At 46.3% G+C, this 23,464-nt stretch overlaps 1 protein-coding gene across 1 annotated transcript in view; it reads left to right on the top strand.

Moving 5' to 3' along the window:
- Positions 1 to 3,685: 3,685 nt before the first annotated feature.
- Positions 3,686 to 23,464, top strand: part of ARHGAP40 (Rho GTPase activating protein 40) — a 182,031-nt gene continuing 162,252 nt past the window's right edge. Inside the window, exon 1 of the mRNA XM_077251533.1 lies at positions 3,686 to 3,725. The gene's annotated coding sequence lies outside the window, so the exon portion shown is untranslated. The remainder of the gene's footprint in view (positions 3,726 to 23,464) is intronic.

Below are 23,464 nucleotides of genomic sequence, written 5' to 3' on the forward strand. Positions count from 1 at the left end.
GATCTTGACTATGCTTGTCTTGTCCATCTACACCTGTGTGAGTATTGTAATGCTTTGGACCAATCAGGTGCGCTGCCTGCAGTAGATAGAATCTGAGCACGGAACCTTCACGTGCAGTCACAATGAGCCTTTGGCCATTGTCTCCAGAACTCTCACGTGTCACAATGGGCTCTTGGCCTATAACAGGCAGTGAAAAATGGCCACCGTCTTCAGTCTGCTGCTGGTGCAGCAGCAGACCACATGGCAGGGGGGGTCTGTGCCCAGCTTCAGGAGAGTTGGGAAGACAACTGCTCGCCTGTCTGTTTTTTGAATTTCCCACTCAGTTACTGCACACTTTAGAGCAAAAGGGGGATGGAGGGTGTGTTAAAATAGGTGGAGATATGCAGATTCAAAACGCGTTGTGCACAGCTTGAACACACACACATACACAGTAGAACTGTCATTGACAAGGCCTCCAGAGCTTCTAGAAATGCCTTCCCCTTAGCAATTTTTGCTCTCTCTCCACAATGGGTGTCGGTTTAAGGCCTTGGTGTGGCAGAAGTGGCAAACCATTTCTGGTTATTTCTTCTCTGCCTTTCGCATCCGTCGTCGTCGCCGCTCAAGATCAAGTGTAGTATCTGATACGTCCCCTATTTGGGGACCATTTGAGGGCTTTGCTTTCACCTATGTATGTCAAACATTGTATTGCATTCAATATGCAATCAATCAATCAATGTGTCTTTACTGGTTGCAACAGGTGTGTTAAGATGTAGGCCTGTATTAGGCCTTTGTTACAGTGTTGCAAATATACTGTGCCATCTACAAAATTAGGCCCCGGCTGTCAGTACTGTTTAAATTGAAGTATCCAATGAGTAGCTCTGCCATATATACCACTTTTCTGACCGCATGAATTCTTTTGTGAAACATTGTCTCCCTCTTGTGGACCACCGAATTGTAAATGTGGTGTATTATATGTTTTTAAAAAACAGGAAAAATGGTCTCTGTGCTGATCTTGACTATGCTTGTCTTGTCCATCTACACTTGTGTGAGTATTGTAATGATTTGGACCAATCAGGTGCGCTGCCTGCAGTAGATAGAATCTGAGCACGGAACCTTCACGTGCAGTCACAATGAGCCTTTGGCCATTGTCTCCAGAACTCTCACGTGTCACAATGGGCTCTTGGCCTATAACAGGCAGTGAAAAATGGCCGCCGTCTTCAGTCTGCTGCTGGTGCAGCAGCAGACCACATGGCAGGGGGGGTCTGTGCCCAGCTTCAGGAGAGTTGGGAAGACATCTGCTCGCCTGTCTGTTTTTTGAATTTCCCACTCACTTACTGCACACTTTAGAGCAAAAGGGGGATGGAGGGTGTGTTAAAATAGGTGGAGATATGCAGATTCAAAACGCGTTGTGCACAGCTTGAACACACACACATACACAGTAGAACTGTCATTGAGAAGGCCTCCAGAGCTTCTAGAAATGCCTTCCCCTTAGCAATTGTTGCTCTCTCTCCACAATGGGTGTCGGTTTTAGGCCTTGGTGTGGCAGAAGTGGCAAACCATTTCTGGTTATTTCTTCTCTGCCTTTCGCATCCGTCGTCGTCGCCGCTCAAGATCAAGTGTAGTATCTGATACGTCCCCTATGTGGGGACCATTTGAGGGCTTTGCTTTCACCTATGTATGTCAAACATTGTATTGCATTCAATATGCAATCAATCAATCAATCAATGTGTCTTTACTGGTTGCAACAGGTGTGTTAAGATGTAGGCCTGTATTAGGCCTTTGTTACAGTGTTGCAAATATACTGTGCCATCTACAAAATTAGGCCCCGGCTGTCAGTACTGTTTAAATTGAAGTATCCAATGAGTAGCTCTGCCATATATACCACTTTTCTGACCGCATGAATTCTTTTGTGAAACATTGTCTCCCTCTTGTGGACCACCAAATTTTAAATGTGGTGTATTATATGTATTTAAAAAAAAGGAAAAATGGTGTCTGTGCTGATCTTGACTATGCTTGTCTTGTCCATCTACACCTGTGTGAGTATTGTAATGCTTTGGACCAATCAGGTGCGCTGCTTGCAGTAGATAGAATCTGAGCACGGAACCTTCACGTACAGTCACAATGAGCCTTTGGCCATTGTCTCCGGAACTCTCAGTGTCACAATGGGCTCTTGGCCTATAACAGGCAGTGAAAAATGGCCGCCGTCTTCAGTCTGCTGCTGGTGCAGCAGCAGACCACATGGCAGGGGGGGTCTGTGCCCAGCTTCAGGAGAGTTGGGAAGACAACTGCTCGCCTGTCTGTTTTTTGAATTTCCCACTCAGTTACTGCACACTTTAGAGCAAAAGGGGGATGGAGGGTGTGTTAAAATAGTTGGAGATATGCAGATTCAAAACGCGTTGTGCACAGCTTGAACACACACACATACACAGTAGAATTGTCATTGAGAAGGCCTCCAGAGTTTCTAGAAATGCCTTCCCCTTGGCAATTTTTGCTCTCTCTCCACAATGGGTGTCGGTTTTAGGCCTTGGTGCGGCAGAAGTGGCAAACCATTTCTGGTTATCTCTTCTCTGCCTTTTGCATCCGTCGTCGCCGCTCAAGATCAAGTGTAGTATCTGATACGTCCCCTATTTGGGGACCATTTGGGGGCTTTGCTTTCACCTATGTATGTCAAACATTGTATTGCATTCAATATGCAATCAATCGATCAATCAATGTGTCTTTACTGGGTGCAACAGGTGTGTTAAGATGTAGGCCTGTATTAGGCCTTTGTAACAGTGTTGCAAATATACTGTGCCATCTACAAAATTAGGCACCAGCTGTCAGTACTAAGTGTTTAAATTGAAGTATCCAATGAGTAGTTCTGCCATACTTACCACATTTCTGACCGCATGAATTCTTTTGTAAAACATTGTCTCCCTCTTGTGGACCACCAACTTTTAAATGTGGTGTATTATATGTATTTAAAAAAAAAAGGAAAAATTGTGTCTGTGATGATCTTGACTATCCTTGTCTTGTCCATCTACACCTGTGTGAGTATTGTAATGCTTTGGACCAATCAGGCGCGCTGCCTGCAGTAGATAGAATCTGAGCACGGAACCTTCACGTGCAGTCACAATGCCGCTCTGCCACCCCCTGGCTTTCAGTGAAGACTGCCGCCTGAAGCAAAGGGCTCAACTTGCCTCATGATAGCGGCACCCCTGAGTGCTGGTAAAGGCCCTGGGAGGCTGTCTATGCATAGCTAGAGTTATGGAAATAGCAGGATAGGCAGCGCTACCCTTTGTCCACAGCTCCCATAGAAATTAATACAAGTTAAGAAAACAGCAAAATATAGACCGTTCACCTATTTCTGGAGGCGACTTGACCTAGTGCAATGCAAAACTATTAGTCTCTGAGCCATCTAGTCTCTTTTTAAGGATTGGTTTTTTTTTTGCCTCTCAGATTACTAAACTATTTGTACGCATGTCAGATATTATTTCAGAAGAGGTTCACAAAATGTAGTTGGACTACTCAGAGGGACTTTAACCTAAAAATTAGATACAATGCTTTTTCCATGTGGGCCTCACTTGGTAATGAGTTAGAGGAGGTATGTAACTCTATGTTTGTAAAAATAGAAATACCATTGCGTGGGCGATGGATTATTTTATTTTCATAGTCACTTGAAGGACCAGATTTTTTTTTTCAGAAGACTGAACTGATCAGACCGGAACTGCAGCACAACGGAGAAATCCCAGCTTTTATTACACACAGTAAGTCATTGTACCCAGTTTTGTTCATTAGTTGGGGGCTCTATGTATAATAATGTGATTGTTGTCGACTTACACAAGAGATCTATTATTATAAAGAAAGGAAAGGGGAGATTTCTGGGACATATTGATCCATGCACCATACAAGGAGGTACCCAAAAACAGAGAATTACTTATTTAAATTGTTTTTACTTAGGATAACATCTCGAAAACATTAACCCCCTTCAAAGTTCTGTCCACTAGATGATATGCACTTGTCCCAATGGTTTTTTCACTGTTTGAAACATATTTTTTATATTCTTCTGAACTTATGCTGTTAAGTGCCTCCAGCTATTTTTTCTTAACCTCTTCTATGTCCTAAAAACGCTTTTCCTTTAGGTTTTTCTTCAGTCTTGGGGACTAGGATGGGTGAATAAGGGGGTTGAGAAACCATTGTCATGCCGTTTTCTGCCAAAAAATTGGTTGATTTTCAATGCTGTGTGGCAAGACGCATTGTCATAATGAAGTAGCTAGTCCCCTGATCGTCACAATTCAGGCCGTTTTTTTCTCACTGCCTCACGCAATCACTTCAGCACTTGTAGATAGTAATGTTGGTTCACTGTGGAGCTCTGAGGAACAAATTCAACGTAGACGACTCCTTTGATGTAAAAAAACCCAAACCATCATTGACTTCAAATTTGATTTACCTTACCATGCTTTCTTTGGTGTGGGCGATGAAGCCGTCTGCTACTGGCTGGACTGCTGTTTTGTTTCAAGATCATAGGCATACTACCAAGATTCATCCCCTGTGATGAAAAAAATCAGGGTCACCCCCGCCTTACTTGCCCGACCAAACCCCCTGCGATTTCGTTTTATTCCCAAGAATGAAGAAAAGCCTAAAGGGTAAGCGTTTTCAGAACATAGATTAAGAAAAAATAACTGCAGACTCCTAACAGCATTAGTTCAGAAGAATATAAAAAATGTTTCAAACAGTGGAAAAAACGTTGGGACAAGTGTGCATCATCTTCTGAACAGTGTTTTGAAGGGTATGAATCTTTTCAAGATGTTATCATGAATAAAAAGAAATGTAAATAAGTAATTCTTGTTTTTTTTAGGTAACCCCTCGTATATAATCTTACACAGAAGTATTACAGCTCCATACAACCTCTGAGTTGAAAGAGTCAAAATACAGCACCCACCTAAGTCTATGGGATCCTAATGTACATATGATGGCCTGCAGTAAGAGGCAACGCTAGATTTGGTGTATGCTCTGGCGATAAGCCTCCACCTTTTCCGGCACATGACAGCTGATCTGCATGGCTCCTCATCCCCATCCTGGTATGCTTGGCTCCTCATCCCCATCCTGGTATGCATGGCTCTTCATCCCTATCCTGGTATGCATGGTTCCTCATCCCTATCCAGGTATGCATGGCTCCTAAACCCTCTCCTGGTATGCATGGCTACTCATCCCTATCCTGGAATGCATGGCTCTTCATCCCTATCCTGGATGGAATGGCTCCTCATCCCCATCCTCTTCTGCATGGCTCCTCATTCCCATCCTCATCTGCACAGCCTCCTCATCGGCCTCCTCATCCCCATCCTGGTCTGCACGGCCCCCTCATCCCTATCCTGGTCGGCATGGCTCCTCATCACCATCCTGGTCTGCATGGTTCCCTCATCCCTATCAAGGTTGGCATGGCCCCCTCATCCCTATCCTGGTCGGCATGGCTCCTCATCCCCATCCTGGTATGAATCGACTCCTCATCCCCATCCTCGTCTGCACAGCCGCCTCATCCCCATCCTGGTCAGCATGGCACCCTCATCCCTATCCTGGTCGGCATGGCTCCTCATCCCCATCCTGGTCTGCATGGTTCCCTCATCCGTATCCTGGTCGGCATGGCTCCTCATCCCTATTCTGGTTAGCATGGCTCCTCATCCCCATCCTAGTCTGCATGGCTCCTCATCCCCATCCTTGTATGCATAGCTGGTCCCCATCCGTGTATGCATGGCTTTTAATCCCTAGCCTGGTATGCATGACCCCCATCAGAAAAGCATTAAAAAACCCATCCTACTTAAGGGATTGAATATTCATTACCCTCTATGCCTATGGGAGTTGAGAGAAGTGAATATTAATTTCTTTTAAGTAGAGGGCACCCTTAATCGCCTGGCTACTGCAGGATCTCGGTGGCTGCGGCTGACACTGTGCGCTATTACAGAGAAATGTGCATCGCAGTGAATATTCATTTCTCTTTAGCAGCGGGCACAGCTTTAGCCGCAGCAGCCGGCTCCTGTCTCCTGTGACCTGCTGCTCCGCAGCTACTGTTCCCCCTCCATCTTCTGGGACCCTCACTCGAGTATAAGCCGAGGAGGACTTTTTCAGCACAAAGATACTTGCTGAAAAACTCGGCTTAGGCTACTTTCACACTAGTGTCATACAATGCACGTCGCAATGCGACGTGCCAACGCATACTGTGAAAAAAAAACACAACGGGGGCAGCGGATGCAGTTTTACAACGCATCCGCTGCCCCATTGTGATGTCCGGGGAGGTGGAGGCGGAGTTCCGGCCGCGCATGCACTGTTGGAAATGGCGGACACGACGCACAAAAAAACGTTACATGTAACTTTTTTTGTGCCGACGGTCCGACGCAACACGACGCAACTGTCGCACGACGGATGCAACGTGTGGCAATCCGTTGCAATGCGTCGCTAATGCAAGTGTATGGAGGAAAAACGCATCCTGCAGGCAATTTTGCAGGATGCGTTTTTTCTCCAAAACTACGCATTGCGACGTGCGTCGTACGCCGCTAGTGTGAAAGCACCCTCATACTCGAGTAAATACGGTATTTGTTATCACTACGTTAATAATCTCCCGCTCTATCAATATATAGAAAGAATTAATCTCATTGGTAAATGGTGTAACGAGAAAAAAAAAATCAAAAAGGCAGCCCCAGATCACGAAAAATGGAGACGCTACGGGTCTCGGAAAATGGTGATTTTTTTTTTGTTACAAAGTTTGGATTTTTTTTTCACCACTTAAATAAAAAAGAACGTATACATGTGTGGTATCTACAAACTCGTAATGACCTGGAGAATCATAATTACCGGTCAGTTTTAGCATTTAGTGAACAAGGTAAAAAAACCCCCAAAAAACTATTTTTGAATTCCACTTTTTTGCAATTTCACCGCACTTTGATTTTTTTCCCCATTTTCCAGTACATGATATGCTAAAATGCCGTTCAAAAGTACATCTCATCCCTCAAAAAACAAGCCTTCATATGGCCATATTGACAGAAAAATAAAAAAGGTATGGCTCTGGGAAGGAGGGGAGCAAAAACGGAAATACACCTGTTCCCTATGCCTTGCAGCTATTACATCATCTGTTCTAGCGCGGCCAGTCAGGTGGGATTATCAAAGGGACAATAATAGATGACTTATTTTTAATTTTTTGACTTGTACTACACTTCCACTAAGCATATTTTATTTTCCCACCTTACTCGTCCTCACTCTTGTATTAAGTATAATTATTGTTATTATTACTATTATTTATTTATATAGCACCATTAATTCCATGGTGCTGTACATGAGAAGGGGTTACATCAAAATACAGATATCACTTACAGTAAGCAAACTAACAATTACAGACTGATACAGAGGGGCGAGGACCCTGCCCTTGCAGGCTTACATCCATACTTTCATCTACTTTCACTTTTTATTTTTTTGTGATTAATACTTAAGTTAATTTATTTTGTTTTATTTTTCTCCTTTTTATATTATGTCTTACTTGTCCATCCACTCTCCTGTTTTAAATTGCATACACGCCCTTTCTAAACACTGCCACGGCTACAGCGGACATAGTACTCTATTCATGTCATTGGTAGGTGGTGCACTTCCCTACTCAGAGTCTGCACTGACATCTGGGCCAGCGCACTAGGCACAACATGCGTTCCACAGCATGCGATCCAGCGCGGTCACCAGATGTCACTTTTACGTCCGGGCTAGACTACTAGCAGCGGAAAAGTGCCAGCACTCCGTCCAATAAATGATTCCATCCAATCATCTTGATGCCACAGGTATTTAAGACACTTCCTCAGACCATGTACGTTGCAGATTTCTTGCGGATCCTCAGCGTTTTTTCTGCGCAGAAACGCTGCAGATCCGCAAGTGATTTACAGTACAATGTAAATCAATGGCCAAAAAAAATGCTGTGCTAATGGTGTGGAAAAATCCGCACGGAAAACGCAGCAGATTCATAAAAGGACCATGTCAACTCTTTTCGCTGATCTGCTGCTTTTCTGCACCCATTCCATAATAGAAATCCGCAGGGGTAAAGAAGGAAGAAGGAAGAAGTCCGCACAAAATCCGCAAAAAAAATGCACAAAAACCGTTAAAAAAAAGCTAAGATTCTGACCTGCATTTTCTGCCAAGAAATGTAGGATCTGCACAGAAAATTCCACAGTCAAATCCGCAACGTGTGCATATACCCTTACACACACCCCCATGGAAAAAGCATTCTGCGAAACGGCACTGTTAGGGTGAGAGTGCGTGGCAGCTGGGACCCGCACACACAGCACTTTGTAGGTACTTTTCACATTCAATCCTTATATATTTAGTTCATTCCTCATTTGCACTGATTGGCATCGGATTTTGGGGCAACTTTTTGCATTATCTATAATATAATGCTAGGAGCACTCTGTCCGAAGCCTTTATAGACTGCTCAAGCACGACGCACCTGCGCAGTCTGGACCCCACAGAGTTACGCATCCGGCAGTAGCGTAGCTACCGAGGGGCAGAGGGGGCCATTGCCCCGGGCCCGGTGCTCAGAGGGGGGTCTACCCACAGCTACGCTACTGTAACTGTATCGGCATGTGCACAACACGCCGATTGTCAGTTACATTCTGCAGCAGAGCAGGAAGAATGGATCTCCCTGCTCTGCCGCCTGGTGCTATGGGCCCATGAGCAGGCGGGGGGGGGCCGTGTGCCCCCCGCCTGTCATCGCAGGGTCAGCTGTATCGGCTTCTAGCCGATGCAGTTGACCGCATTGATGAGGGAAGGAGCTCTACGCTCCCCCTGTCAGCGTCTGATGTCACCGACACCGTCCCTGACAGGGGGCGCGATGACGTCACTGCCCGATGCCGCGGTCCGAAGGTGAGCTGAAGCAGGGAGCAGCGCAGGAACCAGGAAGAAGAGAGGTGAGTATTTATTTATTGATTTTATTTATGGGTGCTGCCTAATACTATAGGGTCTGCCTGTGGGGGGGTGCTGCCTCATACTACAGGGTATGCCTATGGTGGGGTGCTGCCTTATACTACAGAGTCTGCCTGTGGGGGGTGATGCCTTATAATACAGGGTCTGCCTGTGGGAGGGTGCTGCCTTATACAACAGAGTCTGCCTGTGGGGGGTGCTGCCTTATACTACAGGGTCTGCCTGTGGGGGGGTGCTGCCTTATACTACAGGGACTGCCTGTGGGGGGTTCTGCCTTATACTACAGTGTCTGCCTGTGGGGGGTGCTGCATTATACTACAGTGTCTGCCTGTGGAGGGGTGCTTCCTTATACTACAGAGTCTGCCTGTGGGGGGTGCTGCCTTATACTACAGGGTCTGCCTGTGGGGGGTGCTGCCTTATACTGCAGAGTCTGCCTGGGGGGGTGCTGCCTTACACTACAGAGTCTGCGTATGGGGTGCTGCCTTATACTACAGGGTATGCCTATGGGGTGCGGCATTATACTATAGAGTTTGCCTATGGGGTGCTGCCTTATACTACAGGGTCTGCCTATGGGGTGCAGTCTTATACTACAGAGTCTGCCTATGGGGGTGCTGCATTATACTACAGAGTTTGCCTATGGGGTGCTGCCTTATACTATAGAGTCTGCCTGTGGGGGCTGCCTTATACTACAGAGTCTTCCTACGGGGGCTGCCTTATGCTATAGAGTTGACAGAATGGGGCATAGAATGGGTGCAGCACATGACAGAATGGGGGCACAGGGTGGGAGCAACACATGACAGAATGGGGGCGCAGGATGGGTGTAGCATAACAGGATGGGGACGCAGGATGAGAGCACCACATGACAGGATGGGGAGGCAGGATGAGAGCACCACATGACAGGATGGGGCGCAGAATTGGAGTAGCACATATCAGAATTGGGGTGCAGGATGGATGCACATGACAGGATGAGGGCACAGGAAGAGAGTAGCACAAGACAAGATGGAGGCGCACAAAACAGGATGAGGGTGCAGGATGGGGGCTGCACGTGACAAGATTAAGGTGCAGGATGGAAGCAGCACATACCAGGATGGAGACCATATACCAATATAAATGCTCGCCACCTGGGCATAGAACGGGTTCAATAGCTAGTATGTCATATATTGCCCTTTCCTTTTTGCAAATGCACTTGTCACTTTCTCATTGAGATTTGGCTGTATACATTTAATACTTTACTGATTCATAATAAATGTTAATATTATGCACTGTGCACTTTACATGTTGTTTATGAATTGGCATTGATAAAACAGTCCATTTTCACAATTGAAGGTCCTCCTTTTCCCTTGTTGATTTTGCTCCTGGATTATATTATGAACACCTATGTGCAAAAATACTCACCTTGTGTCCTTGTGCTCACATACTCTTTTTTATTCCAGAAGCTTGATTTATCATTAGTTCATTAAATATATATTTTTTATTAAAAACTAATAAAGATTTATGTTTAATCTTCTATATTTTGCATTTTAACATCATACCTCTATACATACAATTGAGGTTGTGTACATAGATAGTATACAGTTAGTATGGAAAGTATTCATACCACTTTACATTTTTCACTCTTTGTTTCATTGCAGCCATTTGGTAAATTCAAAAAAGTAAAAAAAAATTTCTCATTAATGCACCCCATCTTGACTGGAAAAAAGCAGAAATGTAGTAATTTTTGCAAATTTATTAAGAAAGAAAAACTGAAATATCACATGGTCATAAGTATTCAGACCCTTTGCTCAGTATTGAGTAGAAGCACCCTTTTGAGCTAGTACAGCCATGAGTCTTCTTGGGAATGATGCAACAAGTTTTTCACACCTGGATTTGGGGATCCTCTGCCATTCTTCCTTGCAGATCCTCTCCAGTTCCATCAGGTTGGTTGGTGAACGTTGGTGGACAGCCATTTTCAGGTCTCTCCAGAGATGCTCAATTGGGTTTTGGTCAAGGCTCTGGATGGGCAGTCAAGAATGGTCACAGAGTTGTTCTGAAGCCACTCCTTTGTTATTTTAGATGTGTGCTAAGGGTCATTGTCTTGTTGGAAGGTGAACCTTTGGCCAAGTCTGAGGTCCAGAGCACTCTGGAAGAGGTTTTCATCCAGGATATCTCTGTACTTGGCTGCATTCATGTTTCCTTCAATGACAACCAGTCATCCTGTCCCTGCAGCTGAAAAACACCCCCATAGTATGATGCTGCCACCACCATGTTTCACTGTTGGGATTGTATTGGGCAGGTGATGAGCAGGTCCTGGTTTTCTCCACACATACTGTTTAGAATTATCACCAAAAAGGTCTAGCTTAGTCTCATCAGACCAGGGAATCTTATATCTCATAGTCTGGGAGTCCTTCATGTGTTTTTTTTAATCAAACTCTATGTGGGCTTTCATATGTCTTACACTGAGGAGAGGCTTCTGTCGGGCCACTTTACCATAAAGGCTCAACTGGTGGAGGGCTGCAGTGATAGTTGAGTTTGTGGAACTTTCTCCCATCTCCCTAATGCATCTCTGGAGCTCAGCCACAGTGATCTTGTGGTTCTTCTTTACGTCTCTCAGCAAGGCTCTTCTCCCATGATTGCTCAGTTTGGCTGGACGGCCACGTCTAAGGGTACTTTCACACTAGCGTTGTTTGCTGTACGTCGCAATGCGTTGTTTAGGAGAAAAAATGCATCCTGCAAAGTCTAAGGGTACTTTCACACTAGCGTTGTTTGCTGTACGTCGCAATGCATCGTTTAGGAGAAAAAATGCATCCTGCAAAGTTGTCCGCAGGATGCGTTTTTCCCCCATCGATTTACATTAGCAACGCATTGCGGTGTATGGCCACACGTCGCAACCGTCGTGCGACGGTTGCGTCGTGTTTTGGCGGACCGTCGGCACAAAAAAAGTTACATGTAACTTTTTTTGCGTGTCATGTCCGCCATTTTCGACCGCGCACGCGTGGCTGAAACTCCGCCCCCTCCTCCCCGGACCTTACAATGGGGCAGCAGAAGCATCGTAAGACTGCTTCCGCTGCCCACGTCGGGCATCACTTTCACAACGCGCATCGGCACGTCGGGCCGACGCATAGCGACGGCCCCGTGCCGACGCTAGTGTGAAAGAAGCCTTAGAAGACTTCTGGTGGTCCCAAACTTCTTCCATTTAAGAATTATGGAGGCCACTGTGCTCTTAGAAATCTTAAGTACTGCAGAAATTCTGTTGTAACCTTGGCCAGATCTGTGCCTTGCCACATTCTGTCTCGGAGCTCCTTGGCCAGTTCCTTTAACCTCATGATTCTCATTTGGTCTGACATGCACTATGAGCTGTGAGGTCTTATATAGAAAGGTGTGTGCCTTTCCAAATCAAGTCCTATCAGTTTAATTAAACACAGCTGGACTCCAATGAAGGAATAGAACCATGTCAAAGAGGATCCCAAGGAAATGGACAGCATGTGACTTAAATATGGGTGTATGAACAAAGGGTATGAATACTTATGACCATGTGATATCACAGTTTTTCTTTTTAATAAAATAAATATGCAAACATTTCTACATTTCTGTTTCTTTAGTCAAGATGGGGTGGAGTGTACATTAATGTGAAAAAAATGAACTTTTTTGAATTTACCAAATGGCTGCATGAAAAATTTAAATGGGTATGAATACTTTCCGTACACACTGTACATAGATATAAAGATATCAGTAACATGTATAATTAGTCCAGTGCATGTGTAGCTTACTGTACATGTATTTAATTAATAAGTACATTTCTGAAAAAATGGTGTGGGACCCACTGACATTTTATTAACCAGCAAAGGGAAAGCGGACAGCTGGGGGTTAATGTTTATAGTCTGGGAAGTGGGTAATACACAGGCTATTAATATCAGCTCACAGCTGTATACTTAGCCTTTATTGGTTATTAAAATGGGAGACCTCCCCAAAAAATGATGTGAGGTCCCCCCTATAATTAATAAACAGCAAAGACTATTCAGACCCTTGTGGGCTTTTATTAATAGGCTAGGAAGGGGCCATGGATATTGCCCCTCTACAAGATTAAAAACCATCCGGTCTCAGCCACCCTAGAAAAGACGCATCCAGAAGATATGCCAATTCTTGTGCTTAGCCTCGCTCTTCCCACTTGCCCTGGTGCGGTGACAAGTGGGCTAATAGGGTTGTGGTTGACATCAAGCCAGGGGTTTAGTAATGGAGAGGTGTCTATAATATGCCCCATTACAAACCCATAGTCATATTGTAAATAAAAAACACCCTGAATAAAGTCCTTTAATTGAAATAAAGACAATGATGTCTTTTTTTAATTAAAAATAAAAAACAAAGTTTTAACACCTAATTCACTGAAGGCCATGTCCCCTGTGAAAAAAAGAAAATAATAAACAACCATGTGCCTCACCTATCCGACATGAAGATAATACTTGTCCACTGTAAAAGAGTAAAAATACATAAATAAACAACCATATTCCTCATCTCCAACGCAAAGATAATTCAATTGTTTCTTTGTTCCTTGACGAGACTAGCTCTGTTACATCTAGTTTCCAGGCTGAATGCTGGCATCGTGCAAGCGTTCAACTTGCAAGCCAGAGAGACACTGAGCTGCGAGTCATAAAGCAGCAGCAACTCATATTCTAGTGGGAAAGGTGAGCAAAGTTCATAGTCAATGAACTCCTTTCACCTCAGTGACGTCACTGCTTGCCTAAGCGATGACATCAATGAGGTGAACGGAGTTCATCGGCTATGAACTCCACTCACCTTTCTCCATACACCACGAGGCAGGTGGTCGGTGACTATCCAGATATCGGTGCAGCTACGAGACTTGGGTAAGCCCACCACAAAGTCCATCCTGACCATTTCCCAGGGCCTGTCTGCCACTACAGGGGGTAAAGTGTTGTGAATTCCGTCTGGGCTCCCTCTGGTGGCCTTTAGCGATACTGCGGGTCTGTAGCAGGGCTCAGCTGCCTCATTTCCTGCTATGACTGGTCCCTATTTAATTCCACTTGGACCTTCACTTGTTGCCTGCTGTCGGTGTATTCAGTCCTGATTCTGTGCTCTCCTGGATATTCCTTGTGACCTGTCTCCTGCCGGAGAAGCTAAGTTTGTTTGTTACTCCTGCTCATTATTTCCTTGAAAACGTTTCTCAGTATATAATGAGTTCAGTCCAGCTTGCTATTATGTGATTTTTCGCTTGCTGGTTAGTTCTGGGGTGCAGAGTCACTAATTTTTCTAGTGTGGTTAAGCCTTTGACGGATTTGACCAAGAAGGGTTCTGATGTGACTAATTGGTCTCCTGCGGCTGTGGAGGCCTTTCAGGAGCTGAAACGTCGTTTTTCTTCGGCTCCTGTCTTGCGCCAGCCCGATGTCTCTCTTCCTTTCCAGGTCGAGGTTGATGCTTCTGAGATTGGAGCAGGGGCTGTCTTGTCGCAGAAAAGCTCTGATGGCTCTGTGATGAGACCATGTGCTTTCTTTTCAAGAAAGTTTTCGCCTGCCGAGCGGAATTATGATGTTGGCAATCGAGAGTTGTTGGCAATGAAGTGGGCATTTGAGGAGTGGCGACATTGGCTTGAGGGAGCCAAGCATCGTGTGGTGGTCTTGACGGATCACAAGAATTTGACTTATCTCGAGTCTGCCAAACGGTTGAATCCGAGACAGGCTCGATGGTCGCTATTTTTCTCTCGTTTCAATTTCGTGGTTTCATATCTTCCAGGTTCGAAAAATGTGAAGGCTGATGCCCTTTCTAGGAGTTTTGTACCTGACTCCCCGGAAGTTTCTGAACCAACTGGTGTCCTCAAAGAGGGGGTGATTTTGTCTGCCATCTCTCCTGATCTGCGACGAGTGTTGCAGGAGTTTCAGGCCAATAGACCTGACCGTTGTCCACCGGAGAGACTGTTTGTCCCGGACAGATGGACCAGTAGAGTTATTTCCGAGGTTCATTCTTCGGTGTTGGCGGGTCATCCTGGGGTTTTTGGTACCAGGGATTTGGTGGCGAGGTCCTTTTGGTGGCCTTCCTTGTCACGGGATGTGCGTTCCTTTGTGCAGTCCTGTGGGATTTGTGCTCGGGCCAACCTTGCTGTTCTCGTGCCAGTGGATTGCTTTTGCCTTTGCCTGTCCCGAAGAGGCCTTGGACGCATATTTCCATGGATTTTATTTCAGATCTTCCTGTCTCTCAGAGAATGTCTGTCATCTGGGTGGTTTGTGATCGTTTTTCTAAGATGGTCCATTTGGTACCCTTGCCTAAGCTGCCTTCCTCCTCCGATTTGGTACCACTGTTTTTTCAGAATGTGGTTCGTTTACATGGTATTCCGGAGAACATTGTGTCTGACAGAGGATCCCAGTTTGTGTCCAGATTTTGGCTGTCCTTTTGTGCCAAAATGGGCATTGAATTGTCTTTTTCATCGGCCTTCCATCCTCAGACGAATGGCCAAACCGAACAAACTAATCAGACCTTGGAAACTTATTTGAGATGTTTTGTTTCGGCTGATCAGGATGATTGGGTGACTTTTTTGCCATTGGCTGAGTACGCCCTCAATAATCGGGCTAGTTCTGCTACTTTGGTTTCACCTTTCTTTTGCAATTCTGATTTTCATCCTCGTTTCTCCTCGGGTCAGGTTGAGCCCTCTGACTGTCCTGGGGTGGATTCTGTGGTGGATAGGTTGCAGCAGATTTGGAACCATGTGGTGGACAATTTGACGTTGTCACAAGAGAAGGCTCAACGCTTTACTAACCGCCGTCGCTGTGTAGGTCCCCGACTTCGTGTGGGGGATTTGGTATGGTTGTCTTCTCATTATGTTCCGATGAAGGTTTCCTCTCCTAAGTTCAAGCCTCGTTTCATCGGTCCTTATAAGATTTTGGAAATTCTCAACCCTGTGTCATTTTGTTTGGCCCTCCCAGCTTCGTTTGCCATTCACAATGTGTTCCATAGGTCATTGTTGCGGAGATATGTGGTGCCTGTGGTTCCTTCTGTTGATCCTCCTGCTCCTGTCTTGGTCGAGGGAGAATTGGAGTATGTGGTGGAGAAGATCTTGGATTCTCATGTTTCGAGATGGAAGCTTCAGTACTTGGTTAAGTGGAAGGGCTATGGTCAGGAGGATAATTCCTGGGTTGTCGCCTCTGATGTCCATGCGGCCGATTTGGTTTGTGCCTTTCATTCAGCTCGTCCTGATCAGCCGGGGGGCTCTGGTGAGGGTTCGGTGACCCCTCCTCAAGGGGGGGGGTACTGTTGTGAATTCCGTCTGGGCTCCCTCTGGTGGCCTTTAGCGATACTGTGGGTCTGTAGCAGGGCTCAGCTGCCTCATTTCCTGCTATGACTGGTCCCTATTTAATTCCACCTGGACCTTCACTTGTTGCCTGCTGTCGGTGTATTCAGTCCTGATTCTGTGCTCTCCTGGATATTCCTTGTGACCTGTCTCCTGCCGGAGAAGCTAAGTTTGTTTGTTACTCTTGCTCATTATTTCCTTGAAAACGTTTCTCAGTATATAATGAGTTCAGTCCAGCTTGCTATTATGTGATTTTTCGCTTGCTGGTTAGTTCTGGGGTGCAGAGTGCGCCCCTCACATCGTGAGTCGGTGTGAGGGTTCTTGTATTCTCTGCGTGGTTTATTTTTGATAGTTTTTGTACTGACCGCACAGACTCCTATCTATTTTCTGTCTATCTAGTGTTAGCGGGCCTCATTTGCTAAACCTGTTTCATTTCTACGTTTGTATTTTCCCCTTAACTCACCGTTATTATTTGTGGGGGGCTGTCTAAATACTTTGGGGTTATCTCTCTGAGGCAAGTGAGGTCTTTGCTTTCGCTCTAGGGGTAGTCAGTTTGTCAGACTGTGAAAGAGGCGTCTAGGTTTTTAGGAATGCTCCACGGCTACCTTTAGTGTGTGTGGATAGGATCAGGATTGCGGTCAGTATAGTTTCCACATCCCCAGAACTTGTCCTATATTCTGGTCATATGTGTCAGGTCAGTTTTGAGATCCTACCACCGGATCATAACAGTAAAGTAGCCCAGCAGGCTGTTGCCAAGGAGACTGATTCTTGACGCAGGAGACACACGCCAGAATATAGTCTCTGACATCACGGGCCATATGCGGCCACCAGTATGTCCTCAGCAGCAGCTCAGATTTCCTCTTGGTCCCAAAATGTTCACCCACCCTGGATGAGTGAGCCCAAGAGAGAATCTCCAGTCACAAATTAGGTGGAACAAAAGTCTTGACCGGAGGCACAGACTCTAGCGAAACCGGGGCCACAGTTCTCAGGCTCTCTGAAGGTACAATAAGCCGAGGCTTCTCCTCCTCTGACGACACTAAGGAGCGGGAGAGAGCGTCGGCATGAGTGTTCTTCTCCCCAGAGAGAAAATGGAGGGTGAAGTTGAACCGGAGAAGAACAGGGACCATCTGGCCTGGCAAGAGTTAAGCCGCTGGGCGGTTTGTAAATATACCAAATTTTGTGGTCGGTGAATACTTGGAAGGGATAGCGAGCCCCCTCTAGGAGGTGTCTCCACTCCGTAAAGGCCAACTTCATGGCTAGCAACTCCCTGTTCCAGATGGAATAATTCCTCTCTGCCAGTGTGAAGGTCTTGGAGAAGAAGCAAGGATGTTTCCGACCTTAAGCATCCTTCTGGAAGAGGACTGCTCCATCACCGACAGAAGAGGCATCCACCTCCATGATAAATGGTTCATCAACATCGGGGCTATGCAAAATGGGAGCACTAGCGAAGTGTGACTTGATAGAGAGGAAGGCCTTGGAGACTTCCTCCGTCCACAATTTGGGATTAGCTCCCTTCTTGGTGAGGGCAACCAAGGGACCTACCAAAGTTGAGAAGTGAGGAATGAACTGGCGATTATAGTTGATGAACCCCATAAAGCGCTGTACCGCTTTGAGAAAATAGGGTTCCTGCCAGTCCATCACAGCCTGTAGCTTGGCAGGATCCATGGCCAATCCCCGGGCAGAGATGATATAGCCCAGGAAAGTCAAGGACTCCTGCTCAAACACACACTTCTCCAACTTGGCATAGAGGGAGCTTCACCGTAAGAGGTTGAAGACTTTGCAAACATCTCTCCGGTGGGAGTCTATATCTGGAGAGTAGTTGAGAATATCATACAGAAAGACTACGACCAAGGTGGTGACCGTATCCCGGAAGATATTGTTCACAAAGTCTTGGAAAACGGCGGGGGCATTACAGAGCCCGAAGGGCATCACCAGGTATTCATAGTGCTCGTCCCTGGTGTTAAATGGCGTCTTCCATTCGTCCCCCTCACGGATGCGAATCAGCCCCTGCGGGTGACACTGACTTCCTAATGAATCCTCTTGCCAGATTCTCCTGGATGTACTGAGACATTGCCTCTGTCTCCGGGAGAGATGGGGGGTAGGGGTAGACTCGCCCCCGGGGAGGCTCAGCACCAGGCAAGAGGTCAATAGTACAGTCATAGGGGCGGTGAAGTGGAAGGGTCTCCGCAGCCCTCTTGGAGAACTCGTCCGCATAGGGCCAATAGTGCTTGGGGAGAGAGGAAAGATCTGCGGGTACATCAGTAGTAGCAACCTGAACGCACTCCCTCTGACATCTACCCTCACAAGATTCACTCCATCCCTAAATTCCCTCTATGGACCACTCTATGAGAGGAGTGGTACCGTAGCCAAGGTATCCCTAACAGGACCTCATCAATTCTCTCAGGAATGACAAGTAAAGAGATAATCTCCTGATGGGATGGCGACATAGAAAGTGTAAATGGGATGGTCTGGCGTATTATCTGTGAGGGCAGTGTCGACCCATTCACCACTTGTGCAGTCACTGGTTAGGTGAGCATCACCAAGGGTATTGCGTGCCGTTGGGCAAAGGCAGAAAACATGAAGTTGCCCTCCACCCCGGAATCCACGCAAAGCTCTACCATAAGAGTGGATGGGCCTATGGTAATTATCCTCTTGAAGGACAATTTGGAGGAAAACGTCGCCATGTCTAGTGTACCTCCTCCTGCAACCACTAGACGCTGACGTTTTCCCGACCGCTGGGGACATTTCCTGGCATAATGTCCCGACTCCTGGCAGACAGGACAGACCTTGAGTGAACAAGCGGTCCGGAACTTAGATCCCGCTCGTGACACCTCCATGGCTTCATGTGGCTCGGACGCCTGGATGGGAGATTCCAGAGGTTTGGTGAAGGTGGGAGCCAGCCGATACTTCTGCCTATACTGGGCTCGCTCCAACCTTCGCTAGTTAAAACGAAGGTCGATGCCGGTAAATATTGCTATTAGCTCCTCCAGTGTGGCGGGAATCTCCCTAGTGACCAAGGTGTCCTTCACATGGTCAGCTAGTCCCCTCCAGACTACAGGGATGAGGAATTTATCTGGCCACTCCAGCTAAGATGTCAAAGTCTGGAAGTGGATAGCGAAATGGCTGACCATGGATGAATCCTGTGTCAATGCCAGCAGTTGGAGCGCCGTATCGTGGCTGACACGAGGTCCCAAAAAGACCTGTTTCAGAGTGCTCAAGAACCACGGAGCACTCTGCACCACATGATCGTCGTGCTCCCACAGCGGCGTAGCCCACTCCAATGCCCTGTCCGACAGGAGGGATATAGTAAATCCCACCTTAGCCCGCTCCGTGTTAAAATGTGCAGCCAGGAGCTTAAGATGTATAGCACACTGGCTCATGAATGCCTGACACAGCTTACTGTCACCAGCAAACTTGTCTCGCAACAGGAGACAGGATAATGTCGGAGCAGGGGTGGCAGTGGACAAACTAGCTGCAGCCACGCTAACAGCCTGAACAGCAACTGCGGTAACATCCATGGCCGAGGTTGTGCGCTCGAGAGCTGCCAACCTTCTCTCCAGCTCCTGGATTTACCGCTGTAGTTGCTGTTCGTCCGCCATTACTAGCCAGACCCTGGTGCTAGTATAATGTTAGGGCTGGTGGAACGCACCAAATAATAAGGAAGACATAAGGTGCGTTCGCAGCCCGGGATCCACTGTGCAGAGATGACAGCTGCTGCTTGGTAATGGTGGACAGTATATGGCAGTATAATGTGAACACACAAAGGTTAGCTTCACTTGGTATGTAAGGAGGCGAACCCTGTTGCGTCACAGGGCCGCAATACCGCAGAGTGAACACTAGTATTAGGTCACAGAACTCTGCCCCAAGGACACGGGGTTAGAGTCCCTCTAGACCACTAGCGCTCGGTGCCGCAACTGCTGTGCCAGGGAAACGCTAAATATTTACCGCACTAAGTGCATACAACGCCGCTCTGGCAGATGCCACTAACCACCCTAACTAGGGCCTGGAAAGCGCACTAGTTGCGCACGGTACCGCACTGGCGGTCGCTGCTAATAGACGCAGTATTCTCGTGCCTAGTGCTGGATGGCACAGTCTGGTGCTAGATAGTTCAATCACCTAAGTACATGCAACAACCTTAGGGATGGGTAGGATTAAGGAGCTTTCACCAGATTCACAGATTCAATCACACATCCGAGTACACACACACACACATATATACTGTATATATATATATATATATATATATATATATATATATATATATATATATATATATACACACACGTTTAGTTTTATAGTAGTGCATGGCTGAGCGGCCATGTGATGTGAGCCTTTTATAGATGTACCCTTCTGGGACCTTCCTAGTGGTCCAATCGGAGCCGCTACAGGACCTGAGCATGTGACCTCCAATGAGAGTTAATGCTAGTTACAAAGGCTGCACCTGGGGCTGCAGCTGTAACCAGGTGCACAGTATCAGCTTGAGCCAGATGCTGGGACCGATGTCTCTGCTGAGCAGACTCCACTGTGGCTGGGGATTAATGGGAGACCGCAGAGGACATGGTTCGAGATTCCCCCTGTGCAGCGGTGGGAACTCGACACCTAACAGCAGAGCTATACTTGTCAAGGGACAAATGGATTATGATGAATAAATAGTTCTCAGTACATTCTGACATCACCCCTTGAATGAAGTTGCACACGAAATGCACATCAGGGGTGCTCCTTGGCTGCCACACAGGTTTATGTTTACCTTCACATATTGTCTACTATGGGAATTTAATTCATACAGTGGGGCAAAAAAGTATTTAGTCAGTCAGCAATAGTGCAAGTTCCACCACTTAAAAAGATGAGAGGCGTCTGTAATTTACATCATAGGTAGACCTCAACTATGGGAGACAAACTGAGAAAAAAAAATCCAGAAAATCACATTGTCTGTTTTTTTTATCATTTTATTTGCATATTCTGGTGGAAAATAAGTATTTGGTCAGAAACAAAATTTCATCTCAATACTTTGTAATATATCCTTTGTTGGCAATGACAGAGGTCAAACGTTTTCTGTAAGTCTTCACAAGGTTGCCACACACTGTTGTTGGTATGTTGGCCCATTCCTCCATGCAGATCTCCTCTAGAGCAGTGATGTTTTTGGCTTTTCACTTGGCAACACGGACTTTCAACTCCCTCCAAAGGTTTTCTATAGGGTTGAGATCTGGAGACTGGCTAGGCCACTCCAGGACCTTGAAATGCTTCTTACGAAGCCACTCCTTCGTTGCCCTGGCGGTGTGCTTTGGATCATTGTCATGTTGAAAGACCCAGCCACGTTTCATCTTCAATGCCCTTGCTGATGGAAGGAGGTTTGCACTCAAAATCTCACGATACATGGCCCCATTCATTCTTTCATGTACCCGGATCAGTCGTCCTGGCCCCTTTGCAGAGAAACAGCCCCAAAGCATGATGTTTCCACCACCATGCTTTACAGTAGGTATGGTGTTTGATGGATGCAACTCAGTATTCTTTTTCCTCCAAACACGACAAGTTGTGTTTCTACCAAACAGTTCCAGTTTGGTTTCATCAGACCATAGGACATTCTCCCAAAACTCCTCTGGATCATCCAAATGCTCTCTAGCAAACTTCAGACGGGCCCGGACATGTACTGGCTTAAGCAGTGGGACACGTCTGGCACTGCAGGATCTGAGTCCATGGTGGCGTAGTGTGTTACTTATGGTAGGCCTTGTTACATTGGTCCCAGCTCTCTGCAGTTCATTCACTAGGTCCCCCCGCGTGGTTCTGGGATTTTTGCTCACCGTTCTTGTGATCATTCTGACCTCACGGGGTGGGATTTTGCGTGGAGCCCCAGATCGAGGGAGATTATCAGTGGTCTTGAATGTCTTCCATTTTCTAATTATTGCTCCCACTGTTGATTTCTTCACTCCAAGCTGGTAGGCTATTGCAGATTCAGTCTTCCCAGCCTGGTGCAGGGCTACAATTTTGTTTCTGGTGTCCTTTGACAGCTCTTTGGTCTTCACCATAGTGGAGTTTGGAGTCAGACTGTTTGAGGGTGTGCACAGGTGTCTTTTTATACTGATAACAAGTTTAAACAGGTGCCATTACTACAGGTAATGAGTGGAGGAAAGAGGAGACTCTTAAAGAAGAAGTTACAGGTCTGTGAGAGCCAGAAATCTTGATTGTTTGTTTCTGACCAAATACTTATTTTCCACCAGAATATGCCAATAAAATGATAAAAAAACAGACAATGTGATTTTCCGGATTTTTTTTCCCCAGTTTGTCTCCCATAGTTGAGGTCTACCTATGATGTAATTTACAGACGCCTCTCATCTTTTTAAGTGGTGGAACTTGCACTATTGCTGACTGACTAAATACTTTTTTGCCCCACTGTATGTATTTCAGTCCAGGAATGTGTTATCACTCCTGGGTATTGCTGCAGCAGGGAGAGCTGTGCGACAGAGCAAGGGAGCTGAGAGCAGAGCGGCGGGGAACTCAACGGGTAGCAAACAGGACCTGAACCACGTGACAGGGTAGGAGGTGGTTGAGGGTGACGCCGGGGTGCAGAGGAGATGAGATGATATACACTAGAGAGTAGTTAAATGTGCCAAGATAAAACCAGGAGATAAAGAGGTAACTGAGGGGTGAGTCGGTGGGATAGTCAGAAAGGGAGCCAAAGGTCAGAAAGCCAAAAGAACAAACAAGCAGACTAAAGCCGGAGAGCAAAACAAGCAAATGCAAACCGAGCACATACTCAAAGGGTGAGACACACAGACTTAGGGCTCATACTCATTTGTGAGACACTCTGCTGAGTCTCGCATGGCAGGCAATACCCAGCACTCAGGAGCGGAGTGTGCGGCTGCATGTATTGCTATGCGGCCACACGCTCCGCTCCTGAGTGCCGGCAGCAGCGCCGGGTATTAACATGCGAGACTCATCCGAGTTTCTCGCAAGTGAGTATGAGTCCTAAACAAAAGTATAGCTGACAGGGAATCCTAGTCTGGAGTGTGTATAAATACCCCTCCCAGATCCAGAGAGAGGCCAGCAATATTAGCCCTGAGAGAGCAGGACATGAACCATGTCCTATACCATGACAGAATGCTCTGTCTCCATTTTTGGATCTCATCTTTATAGGACGTTCTATTTTGATTTGTCTGGCATTATGAAATTAGTTGGTATTTTTTATTAGCCTATATCTACTCTTAGCAGACATCTCCTTTTGGGATACCTATTCTTGCAAATTTGGATCCTTATTGCCTCACTGTGGTATATTGCTTGGTGCATTTAGATATT

Source organism: Ranitomeya variabilis, chromosome 4, assembly GCF_051348905.1.
Source record: "Ranitomeya variabilis isolate aRanVar5 chromosome 4, aRanVar5.hap1, whole genome shotgun sequence".
Classification (NCBI taxonomy): domain Eukaryota; kingdom Metazoa; phylum Chordata; class Amphibia; order Anura; family Dendrobatidae; genus Ranitomeya; species Ranitomeya variabilis.